The sequence below is a fragment of the Mytilus edulis genome, chromosome 13, assembly GCF_963676685.1.
Source record: "Mytilus edulis chromosome 13, xbMytEdul2.2, whole genome shotgun sequence".
Classification (NCBI taxonomy): domain Eukaryota; kingdom Metazoa; phylum Mollusca; class Bivalvia; order Mytilida; family Mytilidae; genus Mytilus; species Mytilus edulis.
In genome coordinates, this window is record NC_092356.1 from 55,312,519 (window position 1) to 55,327,354 (window position 14,836).

The window sequence follows — 14,836 nt, forward strand, 5'->3', positions numbered from 1 at the left end:
TTTAAGATCTATTCTTGGGGGAGATAATTCCAATGCGGAGATAACTGTCATTTAGAAAAAGTTGGGGGAAGATAACAAGAGGAGAATCAAAATTCTACTAGTCAAAGAGAGACAGACAGTCAAGTAATGACAAAAACATCAAAAGATTAAAACATCACATCAACTAAATACTATATATTATAGTTCGTTTCTGTGTGTGTTACATTTTAACGTTGTGTTTCTTTTGCGTCGTTTGTTTCCTTTTATTTTTGAGTGTGAATTCACATTATTATAAGACATGTCACGGTACTTTTCTATTCCAAATTCATGTATTTAGTTTTGATGTTATATTTGTTATTCGCATCAGATTTTGTCTAATGCTTAGTTCGTTTCTGTGTGTGTTACATTTTAATGTTGTGTCGTCATTTTCTTGTATTTAATGCGTTTCCCTCGGTTTTGGTTTATGACCCGGATTTGTTTTTGTCTATCGTATTATCAGTTTTGAACATACTGTTGCCTTTATTTATACAAAAGGAACCATATCAAAATCAGGCATATGGATTTGAAGCATATCACATTCACATGATTAAATGAAATATACATATTTAAGTCAAATATTTCTTTTTTTACTGTTAACATATCTGTAATTTTTGCTGTGTTGATAATCCTTTGATTGATGAACAATAGCAGATGATAAATTGAAAGAGCTTAGATACCCGATGACAGTGTACATGTCTGGAGATGTTTCAAGTTGTACTTGTAGAAAGTTTGTAAACTTCTGTCTGACAAGCTGAATTAGGTAGCTGATGTGTAAAGTTTGGAGAACATTATGAGAAGTCGTTGAAGTCAGTCCAAGGACTACACATTCGTTTAGAAAACTTGCCAAAGAAATGATAAAACAGTATCATGATGAGAAATGTCGCATTCATAAATATCATTTTTCAATATTTTCAGATAATTTTTTCTTTATCATTTAAATTATTTTATTTTGTTCTCTAAGATGAAAACAGAAATAGTAAAAATTATAAAATCTTGCGTATGTTTCGATCGATACATGTGTACATGAGCGTTGACTTGTTGGATAGTTCCACCATATTCACATGGTCATGAACATGTTTGATCTATCCATACAAATGTACCAATGCTGGTGTCCATGCAATTTATAAGATGTGACGAACAAAAATATGTATATGTTACAGTAAATAGGTGAAATTAGGAATTACACGTAATTACTAAACATTTCAGTAAATACCTGTAATTACAAGCCAATTTAGTAATTACATGTATTTACTAGTTGTTTCAGTGATTACTGGTATTCACTGATTTGTTTGGTCATTTTTAAAGCTATTTACTGAAGGAGTGTAAATTAGCCCTACTGCCACTGTTATGTAAACTTTTTAACGTAATACTTATTACCGGTTGGTTTCCTGAAATATGAGTCAAGAGTGTTTTAGTTCCGCTATTTAAAAAGGTCAAGTTGATGATACAGGAAATTACAGAGGAATTTCGCTTGTGTCTCTCCTGTTGGGAAATTGTTTACTTCTGTCATTAATACAAGACTATTAAAGTGGTTCAAAGAATACAGTATATTGACTGACGCGCAGTATGGATTTGTCCCTGGATATGGTACACACGACGCGATTTTTCCCCTTCATTGTATTGTATCAAAAAGTTTACGTAAAGGAAAACGTCTCTATTGTTGTTTTATTGATTTTGTCAAAGCTTTCGACAGTGTGTCACATTATGTTTTATGGCAAAAAATGTTAAAATGCGGTATTAGTGGACTGAATCTTATTTAAAAATCAATGTATTCTATGTTAAAAACTTGTGTTAAATTAGATGGTGAATTTTCAGATTTCTTTCATTGTAATCTTGGCCTTATGCAAGGCAAATCATTATCACCATTTTTATATGCAATTTATGTAAATGACATAGAAATTGAGTTAATTTATCAAGGAATAGAACCATATGTAGTAAAACTGTTAAATCTTTATTTTTTTATGTATGATGATGATACAGTTCTCTTCAGTGAAAGTATTACATAAAATGATAGTCACTGTAAATTATAGTTCTGAGAATGGTCTTGACATTAATTTAGGAAAAACCAAAATAGTTGTTTTTCGTAACAAAGGTGTACTGAAATAGAACGAAAAATGGTATTTGAATGGTAAAATGATAGAAATGTGTGATCAGTTTGTATATCTTGGTTTGTTATTAAACTATAACGGTACTTTTACTGTAACGCAGAAAACACTATCTGAACAGGGTAGAAAGGCTACATTTTGTTTATTGAGTAAGATTTATGATGATTGTTATAACACTGAGCCTTTGATATCCTTATTTGATACATATGTAACAAGTATTGTGAATTATGGTTGTGAAATATGGGATTTCCATAAAGGAGTTAATATATATAGAAACGCTTCATTTGTACTATTTAAAAAGAATTTTGAAAGTGAGAAAAACGACTGTAAACCATATGGTGTATATTGAACTTGGGCGTTTACAATTGTATGTAAATAGATATGTAAGAATGGTACGTTACTGGTTGAAGTTATTAGAATCTAATAATTGTATATTGAATAGTATTTATGGAGACATGTACGAATCTAGTTTTGTTAAAGGGAATGATAAACTCAATTGGAGTTGTAAAATAAGAGACATACTAAACAGGTATGGATTTGATTATATATGGTTAGCACAAAGTGTTGGAAATAGTCAATTTATTTTTGCATGAATTTAAAAAAAGAATTGTTGATAGTGATATAGCTGAAGGCTTGTCATTTATTGAAAACACTTCGAAATGTAATTTATATCAATATATACATGATGGACATACTTTGCAATTTTATTTGAATCGACCATTGAACAGTTTATACCAGTCATATGTAACTAAATATAGAATCAATTCACATTCACTTAATGTAGAAACTGGAAGATACTTTAATATTTCCAGAAATGAGCGTGTTTGTAATATGAGTAATAAGAAAGTAATCGAAGTTGAAAATCATTTTATATTAGAGTGTGATAAATATGTAAATGTCAGAAGTAAATATATTAAGGTATATTATTATAGAAACCCATCTACCTTCAAATTAGTTCAATTACTATCTGTAAAAAATATTAAAGAATTAAATAATCTGAGGCAGAGAAAACTCGTAACACTAATGTTTTTGTTAAATGTACCTTTATTACCAATGTAAATTGTATGCCAAACTCCGCTATATATTAATGCTGTATATGTATTGTAAACTGTATAATTTTTGTATGTATTTAATCCTATGAGCTTTATATTTGCTTACGGAATACAAAATTATTATTAACTTGATATTTTTGTTATAGAATTAAAGATATAATTCAAGATACCAAATAAGAAAATAAAAGGTTATATATTTTAGGGCTTAGGGAGCTACCATTTGATTTTTTATGGGGGGGGGGGGGGGGGGGGGGGGGGCTAGGATGAAATTTGAAAAAAATAGGCAGGACAGGAGTTTTGAGTAAAAAAAAAAGGCAGGATGAGACACTTTGCAAAAAAAAAAGGCAAGATGACAATTTAGGTAAAAAAAGTCAGGATAAACTAATAAAAAAAAATGCAGGACCAAACAGAGTGAAAAATAAAAAGGCAGGACAGAGATTACAACTAAAAAAAAATGCAGGACAAAATTTTTCATCCTAGCCCCCCCATAAAAATCAAATGGTAGCTCCCTTACTTAATTAAGGATTACGGCATATACGGCAAAAGTGTATACTATTTAGTGTTTGTAACTGAAGTTTGAACAGTTTTGGAACTCCCTAACATCATTTTCAGCATGCAAGACAACGATACAAATCCACTGTTGAGAAATGCATTAAATTGTGAGAAGTTTATACCTCTTTTTGCTGATAGACATTCGATAATGCCAAATTTGGATGAATAATCTTGATAGTACTTAAAATCTCATAATTTCTTTAAATCAAAATCTTAATCAGGCAAAATTTTATCATCGTTCTGTAACGAAAATCGGTCATAGTTCATTTGTTTTGATGTGAAATACCAGTTGTCTTTCCCTGTTAATTGTGTTTCTATATGTACATTAGTTTCTCCATAGTTGGAGCACCATGTATTACTTAAACCACCCCTAACGTAGGTATAGTCTTTATTTTCACCCCTTCAAGTATAATGGACCGTTCCATATGGTAGTATAAACCAGCTCAAGACAGAGAAACTTTGTCAGTTATATGTGGACCGTTGAGGTGATAACATCAGGGATTATTTTCCAACTGGTAAGTAGAGTGAATTAAGTGATTCCAAAGGATATATAAATAGTGTTCAGATTTATATGTAGATATTGCAATAGCGATTGCGATACAATGTATAAAATGAATCTGATATAAATAAGTACTTATTGTATTAATGAGAAAACAAGGTGTATACTTGCTGGTGTTGCAAGTTGTACCATGTGGAAGTGTGAATACTTCATAGATTTGTATTAGTGAGAATACAAGATGTATACTAGCTGGTGTTGCAAGTTGTACTATGTGGAAGTGTGAATACTTCATAGATTTGTATTAGTGAGAATACAAGATGTATACTTGCTGGTGTTGCAAGTTGTAGTATTGCGCAAGTGTATTAGTGAACATGCACTGTGTTAAACCTTACCAGTTTGGAGAATATTCATTGTGTGGGAACTCAAAGGGATAGTTAGTGCGTGAGTTCAGCTGTGTTTATATATATATTACGGATTACAAATGTGTCGAGGTTTGTTATTGGATAACAACACAGAGATGTCAGTATATATTCAGGAAACTGCCGGGGTATATACGACGCTTTTGTCCCCAATTGGAACCTCAAAAACGTCATCACAACACCGGTTACTATGTGACGTAGTCAAAAGCTATCAGACTGTCAGAGGCTCACAGAGGTAAAATAATGACGTGCTTAAGTCAATAATACATTTTTGATACAAAATCACGCAATTTACACTTTTAATACTTAAATTTAATGTTAAAAGTATTATTATGAATTATTACATACACGATAAAATTATGTTCACAGCAAATTAGAAAATCCTTCACGTATGCCGAACATATCAGGTTGGGTTTTTCAATATATATGTGTTGTCAACAAATACCTGCACTGGAAAATAACATTAAGTCAGGGGTAATCCGTAATATATGTGTAATTCAGGTCTCAGAAAGGGTATATACTATGACATTCCCGGCTTAGGGCTTATATATAAACTCTAAGCCGGGAATGTCACAGTATATACCCTGTCTGAGACCTGAATAACATATAATATTCCTTGTGAATTGAAACATTGTGCAAGTGTAATTGTGTCATTGTGTTATTGTGGTTAGTTGCAGACTAAGGGGGCTACCATTTGATTTTTATGGGGGGACAAAATTTTGTCCTGCATTTTTTTTTAGTTGTAATATCTGTCCTGCCTTTTTATTTTTCACTCTATTCGGTCCTGCCTTTTTTTTATTAGTTTATCCTGACTTTTTTTTACCTAAATTGTCATCCTGCCTTTTTTTTTGCAAAGTGTCTCATCCTGCCTGTTTTTTTTACTCAAAACTCCTGTCCTGCCTATTTTTTTCAAAACTCATTCTAGCCCCCCCCCCCCCCCCCCCCCCCCCCCCCCCCCATAAAAATCAAATGGTAGCTCACTAACAAGGTGATACTACATATTGGTGAGCATTGTAAATAGAAGTTGTATATATGTGATTTTGTGTTCATACGTTTTGTGTGATACTTGCTTGATGCATGTTGCAAAGTAATTCTGTTGGTGACATGGTGTAACAAAGGGCCGTATGCATGTTGCATAGTAATCTGTTAGTGACATTGTGAATAAATCGATCTGATATATGTTGCAAAGTGATTGCATAGTGACATTGTGTATATATTTTGTAATGATACAGTGTGTTTATATATTGTAAATGAGAAACTTCGCCTTGAATTTTGATTTATGTGCATTTTGCTGTGTATATATTTTTCGTTGTAAATCCTTTTATGGATGTGTTGATTGTTTTGAATAGGACAACTGGTTGTGGTGAAAAATTGAGTTGAATACTTGAAATCTTGATTTATTCAGATACAGATCCATTGAGCACCCGGTTACACGTTACAGTTTTTACTTGTATAAGAATCATCTTTTTGTGGATCGTATAAGTCAACTAATTGGTCCATCCTTTTTGTTTTAATTTCAATGTTGTCATTCTGTTTCTTTTTGTCGAAACAGCGACTATTGTCGCAAAAGCGAGACATAGCAAACCATTATGTCGTCTGTAGCGTCCACATATATTCACTCTGTGGTTAAAGTTCTTTACATTTTGATAACTTTCTTAAATTATCCTGGATTTCTACCAAACTTGAACAAAAGCTTGTTTATGATCATAAGATAATTTTCAAGAAGTAATTTTTGTAAAAATAAAATACATTTTTCCGTATTTTACTTATAAATGGACTTACTTTTTATGTCAGTTAACATTACAATCACATTGTGGTTAAAGATTTTAGAATTTTAATTACTTTCTCAAAATATCCTGGATTTCTACCAAACTTGGACAGTAGCTTGTTTATGATCGTAAGATAATACACAGATGTAGAGTTTGTAAAAAAACCTTTTTCGTATATTCCTTAATTATAAATGGACTTCGTTTTTCCCCATTTAATTTTACATACACTCTGCATTTTTTTTAAAACATTTATTAGATTTCATAAACCATCCTGGATTTTATCCAAATTTGGACAGAAGCTTTTTACAGTACTAGTCAAAAGATAGTATCTGGAGGAAATTTTTAATATTTTTTCCCCATTTTTGTTGATCCTGCGACTAACAGCAAAAGTATATACATCGGTAACATATCTCCAGCTAGGGGTTGAATTGAAGGTGACATTCATACGTATTCATTGAGGTGCAATAATTCACTTGCAAGTGCACCAGTACAAGATTGACTGCTAAACATATAGTTTCACTATATTATTTTCATTAATGATTGATCCAAAAAAAATCATATTTTTTTTTGTATATCTCGTAGCTAATGCTCCTATAACAAAAAGGTACATTTTAGGCTAATCACTTTTTAAGAGTACCCACTGATCTTCTATAGTTGGTATTACCATAACTTTTGATCAGCTGACCATATTACGACATTGTTTTAACAGTTAGTAAACATGTGTAAAAATTCATATTAAAATTAGTTATTACTGGTAATAACTGGGCCGTTTCAGGAATTTTTGTATTTACTAAGTGCATTAGGGATTACATGTAATTTCTAAATTTTAGTAATTACATGTAATTCCTAATTTCATCTATTTACTGTAACATATACAAACATACGATGCTTTTTACGAATGTACGTGTTACGTAATACTGGTTAAATGTAAATAGTATGATTTATTAAATTTAAGGTATACCAGCAAGGTTATATTGTAGGACCTATTCTATATTTAACGTTGAATAACGATCTTATTAATATGTGGATGTCATTGTTAAAATACTTGCAGACAGCTGTAAAAGTTTTCCTGGATTTAACACACGTTTTGTTTTATTTGTTTTATTTTCGATTTTAAAAAAGACATGCGCTTGCTTATTTGAATACCCCTTGTTTATATGAATAAATGGAGATTGTAGTTATACTTCAAGTAAAAAAACCTATAAGCAAATGACGACCATATAATTTTCAGGGGACCAGGAGGATTTTGAAAATGAAACTTTGCAAAACAGGATGAAAATTCAGGAAAGATTGGGCCTAAAATTAATGGTACAAAAATGATTCTTTTTTACTCGGCAAAATCGCAGAAAAACAATAAGTGTACGTAGCAATCGATAAAAAATAATTGACAATCAGAACCCCACCCCTCCCATATAAAATGGTTGCCCCACAAACACAACGTTTTTATAGTTCGTTCTTATATTGTCCTGTTATACCACTGTCCAAGGTTAGGGGGACGGTTGGGATCCCGCTAACATGTTTAACCCCGCCATGCATTATGAATGAATGTGTCTGTCCCAAGTCAGGAGCCTGTAGTTCAGTGGTTGTCGTTTGTTTATGTGTTTCATATTTCTTTTTCGTTCCTTATTGTACATAAATAAGGCCGTTAGTTTTCACGCTTGAACTGTTTTACCTTTGACATTTTGGGGCCTTTTACAGCTGACTATGCGGTATGGGATTTGCTCATTGTTGAAGGCCGTACAGTGATCTATAGTTGTTAATATCTGTGTCATTTGGTCTATTGTTCAGAGTGTCTCATTGGCAATGATACCACATCTTTTCTTTTTTTATTTATTTACTCATATCTGAACGAGCGTATTAAACCCTTTAATCTTGTATGTACCCAAGTTGAAATAAAATAAAAACAAACCATCATTTTCACGTTTAATCATTAAGAAGTAGACGATATCATGGATGTGGTGGATGTGGTGGATGTTCTGGATGGTCAATAAAGTCGTCGTGAAGACAAGCACACATATGGTCTACGCAGTGATAATGGGTATCACGTTTATGGCATTGTCCAGCGTCGTTACAATCCGCTACATCGTCACAAGCTGTAAAAAAAAATCACAAAAATACTGAACTCCGAGGAAAATTCAAAATGGAAAGTCCATCATCACATGGCAAAATCAAATGATAAAACACATCAAACGATTGGACAATAACAGTCATATTCCTGACTTAGTACAGGCATTATCAAATGAAAAAAATGGTGGATTGAAACTGGTTTATCAGTTACTGTTATGAATATCCATGACATAAATTCAGAGTGAGACATGCCATTGATAACACTGTGAAATTGTATGACATCAGATAACGACACGTTTTGATAATACCAACGAGGTTATAGGGTGGTTATATGACACCTTCGATTATACTGAACTTGTAAGTCAGAGATTGAATACTAGTCTTTACATGTATGTTTGAGCCAAGGCTCCGTGTTGAGGGCCGTACATTGACCTAAACTGGTTTACTTTTATAAATTGTTATTTGGATGGAGAGTTGTTTCATTTGAACTCATACTACATCTTCCTATATACATGTGAACACGTTAAAAGGAAAACAATTGTTTTGCTATTTAGACCGTCACACAAGTAAATTGATTATATGCCCGAATAAGATATGTAAAAGTACATTTTATAAATCATAATTCAAGCAAAATTAAAAGTAGCCTTATGTTTTTCCAGATTAAAAACAAAATATAAATAAATATGACGACTGTCATGATACGAATTTATGAGTATAAGAGGTAGTCTTCTCATACCTTTAGTGTCATCCACAAAGATATAACAGGACTATTATCTGATTTATAACAAAGACATAATTATTCTATTTTTCCTCTTTTTTTTTCAATCCCCAAAAAATAGTTTTGATAAAACAGGAATAGTGTCATTATGTCAAATGTTCCGGATAAGGTATTAACACTTTCAGACGTTGCGTCTATTTTATGTCATCAATTTGATACTTTATATATATATCATTGCACTTGTATGTCAATATGAATGGCTGTTATACTATATCGCCTTTTACTCTGGTTGAATTGCAAAAATCCGAACGTTTTGCTGATAAATGATAAGTTGTACACTTCTATGTATAAGTATATTTTGGTTGTCAGACAAGATGCTCGTCAATTGTAGTTATCATACAACATCGTTTTTTAAGTAAACAGTTTAGAGGACGATCATTTAATTTTCGAAACAATATTTATATGATGAAGCATGGCCTGTTAGTAGTCTGTAATGTATACTCAATTTGAGATCATATTCTAATATCAAACAGTTAATTGAAGAAAATAAGGAAAAAGAACCTAGGTTTGAACCTCATTTGTTTTTCTGAACATAACAAAAGCCAATCGATGTAAAGTGTGTCCATATCGAATAAGCAATCATGTGTTTGATGAAAGATCAGGCCTTGAAGGCATAAAAAACTTTGCTCAGTGCTCGTAGCACAAAAATCATGCTCGAAAGATTTTTGACCGTGAGGCCAGATGTAAACCAAAATTATATATATTTTGCGCTTCACGTTCGTAATTGATTTGGCCTTAAAATAGAGCATTACGAATGAGTCTCATGTTGATAAATCGAACCGCACAACGTCTCAAGTACCAAGTTAATATTATAGACCATTGATTATCTTTTCTATTACAGCAAAATGCATTGAGTGTGTAAGTAAATGTAATATCTTTGGTTAACTTGCTTGCTAGCTGAACCATGAAGTTATTATTAGGTTAGGTATACTACCCTCCTCTAAGAGTAGATTAATCCTTCAGATAACCAATCTATCTGTCTGTAGGACTAATCTACTCTGAAAGAAGGGTAGTTTAGTTAACCTTGTAATGATTTCACGGTTCAGCTTACATTACCTTTACCTACACACTCAAGTCATTTTGCTGTAAAAAGTCTATTTATATAGACATTATAAGCAATGGTAGTGGAATATACTATTGCTTCATGTTACAAGTCTATAGTGTTATACTCACAAATATGAGAGACACATGTACATGCGTCATGTTGACATATTATATGAGTGTTATTTCCAGTACATTGTGTGTCCGTGCACTCATGATAGTGGTGGCATCTCTCAGAAAAAACCAAGACGGCTCCTATACAAAATGTAAAGAAAAAGGTATCTATCAGAATACATCTACACCCTGCTAAAAAATAAAATAATAATTTAAACTTTATTTGCTACAATTACCAACATTTTCATGTTTCAATGATTAACCCGTACAGTTGAGGATGGTGTCATTTCAGGTTTAGGAACTTTTGTCAGATGTTTAGACTCCTTGTGTTTTTTTCTACGATACAGGCTAAAATATTTTTCCCTATAGCACTCAATTTATAGAAAACTTCAAAATATCATAAAAAAGCATTACCAAATTTAAAGCAGAGTCTCTTTTTCTTTTCTTATGATTTGAGACGCAAATAATGCCGATGCTCTTGTAATATAAAATAAAAGTCCGGGTTAGCCTTTTACATGATTTTTTTTTAAATCAAATATCTCGAAACGGAACCCCATAACTTTCAATATTTTAGCTTATTTTATTTAAATTCCCCTGACTTCATCCTTAAAAGACAAGGATTTTCGAAAACTGCTCCTGATTTCTTGACACTAAACCAGTTGTAGGTGCACTGGTTGATATTTTTGCTTATATGGTTTACTTATCATCTTATTAGTTCAGATTGTTGTCGATTGGGGGAATTGTCTATACATTATTTGTGTAAAGCCTCGATCTGGTGAGTTCATGTAGCACCAATATTCAGTATAATCTTTCAAAAGTCATATGAATCTGGAGAATTAACAATACACTGGAAAATGGCCAACGTAGGTCCTATCTTTAAAAAAGGTCGAAAGTAAATTACCGCCCAGTATCTTTAACGTGTATAGCCTACACAAGCATGAACTACATAATTACCAGCAACATCATGGCTCACGCAGACAAACATAATATCCTACATCCTATGCAGCATGGGTTCCGAGTTCATATATGATATCACACAAACACAAGAGTGCACATGCTGAAATGTGTCGCCTTCTTTACTAATCATTGATATTATGTTGATAGTCCTAATTATAAAGCTTTATTACAACTGTCACATAAATTAAAGATTAACCAATAAAACAAAACGTTGACCAATGAACCATATGGAAATGAGATTAAGGTCAGATGAACTATGCCAGGCAGACATATAAAGGTAACAATTCTTCCACACAACAAATATAGTTGACCTATAATTGCTTATAGTTTAAGAAAAACAGACCAAACCACAAACACTTAGAACTGAGCAATAAACCGTTAAATGAGGTCAAGGTCAAATAAAACCTGCGCGACTGACATAAAGATCATAAAATATTTCCACACATCAAATATAGTTGACATTTTGCATATAGCATTAGAAAAACAGACCAAAACACAAAAAGGTTACACTGAGCAATGAACCGTGAAAATGAGGCCAAGGTCAAATAAAACCTGCGTGATTGACATATAGATTCCATACACCAAATACAATTGACCTATTGCATATAGTATTAGAAAAAAAGACCAAAACTCAAAAACTTAACTTTGACCACTGAACCATGAAAATGAGGTCAAGGTCAGATGACACCTGCCAGCTAGACATGTACACCTTACAATCATTCCATACACCAAATAAAGTAGACTTATTGCATACAGTATAAGAAAAACAAACCAAAACACAAAAACGTATCTATAACCACTGAACCATGAAAATGAGGTCCAGGTCAGATGACACCTGCCAGTTGGACATGTTCTCTCACCAAAACGTAACCTTGTTCACTGATCCATGAAATGAGGGCCAGGTCAAATGAAAACTGCCCGACAGGCATGAGGACCTTGCAAGGTACGCACATACATGTACCAAATAAAGTTACTCATTATAAGAGAGAATTTAACATTACGAAAAAATCTTAACTTATTTTGAAGTAGTCACTGAACAATGAAAATGAGCTCAAGGACATTTGACATGTGACTGACGGAAACTTCGTAACATGAGGCATCTATATACAACGTATGAAGCATCCAGGATTTCCACCTTCTACAATATAAAGCGTTTAAGAAGTTAGCTAACGCCGCCGTTGTAGCCACCGTCGCCGGATCACTATCCCTATGTCGAGCTTTCTGCGACAAAAATCATAGGCTTGACAAAAAAATGAAGGAAAGCAAACATATTGCTTAGTCAAAGACTTCTCCAAGGCTGTTGACAAAGTACGCCATTCACTACTGATCCATAATCTCAAGCAAAAACATTAAAATTAAGGGCGTAGCTATAGGTAGATGAAACTTACATAAATGAAGAAATAGATGACAAATGAACAAATTGATACTCGATTTATATAATTGCAAGGCCATTAGTTTGCACCAGAAGCGAAGAAGAGGGACGAAAGATACCAAAGGGACAGTCAAACTCATAAATCTAAAACAAACTTACAACGTCATGGCTAAAAATGAAAAAGATAAACAAACAACAGCACACATGACAAAACACAGAAAACCAAAGAATAAACAACACGAACCCCGACAAAAAACTCGGGGTGATTTCAGGTTCTCCGGAAGGGTAAGCAGATCCTGCTCCACATGTGGCACCCGTCGTGTTGCTTATGTGATAACAAATCCGGTAAATAGTGTAATTCGGTAGGTCACATTCATAAAAGGGAAGGGGATTGTAGTTACGACATAAGGAACATATCCGATATCATTTGTGAAACGGTTATTCCATAACGGTCAACCAACTCGTGATGGCGTCCGTAAAAATTACGAAGGGATGATTTCAACTTAACCATTTGGAACTCTTTGTTTAATAGCTTCCTTGTGAGCAGCAACCCTCTATCAAGAAAATCGTGATAGGAAATGCAAGCAAGAAGAAGCAGCGCATCTATTTTGGACGGGCAAGTATCCACTTTTAGATATGGGGCAAGCTCTGACATCCCACGGCCCAGCTTGTCTGGCAAAAGAGTCGATTGACGTCAGAGTTATCTCGGACTACATGACCTTATGAACTAGCAAGTTAAAAATTAAGCTTAGTATGTGGGATTAATAAGAAACAGGGTCACGTGAGGTATAAAATAAAGCCAGCATTACCAAGTCCATCATGCATCAATAGTTACCCTTACTAATTAATTTGTTCTAAAAACGGTGTATGCATATTAAATTTATCAGTAACTACATGTTTCTCTATTATGAAAATGATTTACTCACCCACAGACAGAACAACAGCAAAGGCCAGAAGGTTATTCATTTTCCCAGATTCGTGATCAACAGGTGACTTTGAAAGAACCGTCCCACTTTTTAGAATATTCAGTTTATATATTCACGAATACAAGATAAGTTATCTGTTATCTCTATAAGACTTTACAAGTACTTCTAATGCGACACGAAACAGTTTTGATTTCACAAGTACTTCTAGTACGACACGAAACAATATTGATTTCAAATGGATCGTTAGAAAAATTTGTTTCAACCATCACAGGGTGACTGTACGCTTTCTAAGTCCCATCCTGGCGGATCCGCCACTGTATAAACTACGCAATCGTTATAGAGAGTGAAAATAACATGATTACCGTTTTGACAAAAACAAGGGTATAATGTATGCCTTTATTGCTCTAGCTTGTGGGAATTCAAAGCCAAGAGCATGTTCAACGAAGTCGAAAGATAGAATTAATATATAGAGAAAACGAAATTAATGTTTTTTTTTAATTTATAAGATGTGACGAACAATAATATATATAAAAATATACGATGCTTTTTACGAATGCACGTGTTACATTATACAGTATTATCAAACTGGTTAAATGAAAATAATATGATCAATTAAATCTAAGGTATAGCGGCAAGGTTTTATTGTAGGACCTTTTATATTTTTAGAGTTGATCAACCATCTTCTTGATATGTGGATCAGTGGATGTCATTGTTAACATACTTGCAGACAGCTGTAAAAGTTTTCCTCAATTTAACACACATTGATGATTTTGCTTTATTTGTTTTATTTTCGATTTTATAGAAGACATGCTCTTTCTTATTTGCATACCCCTTGTTTATATGAATAAATCGAGATTGTGGCTATACTTCAAGTAAAAAGACTGTAAGCAAATGACATACATGCAAGGGGACGACCATTTGATTTTCCGGGGACCAGGAGGATTTTGAAAATGAAACTTTGCACAAGACAGGATGAAAACGAATATTCTGCAACACAAAATGCAGGAAAGATCGGGCCTAAAATAAATGGTACAAAAATGAAAAGGTTTTTTTTTTCTCGGCAAAGTCACACAAAAACAATAAGCATGCGTAGCAACCGATGAAAATAAATGGTCAATCAGAACCCCAACTCGATCCTCCCATATTAAATCAATTGCCCCATAAACA

General features: G+C 33.0%; 1 long non-coding RNA gene across 1 annotated transcript; it reads right to left on the bottom strand.

Annotated features, from left to right (window-relative positions):
• Positions 1 to 8,325: 8,325 nt before the first annotated feature.
• On the bottom strand, positions 8,326 to 13,828 carry LOC139501097 (uncharacterized). The gene is made up of 3 exons (XR_011658458.1): positions 13,670 to 13,828; positions 10,433 to 10,555; positions 8,326 to 8,507 (listed from the first exon to the last, which is right to left on the bottom strand). It is a non-coding gene; the product is annotated as an uncharacterized lncRNA (long non-coding RNA).
• Positions 13,829 to 14,836: the final 1,008 nt, after the last annotated feature.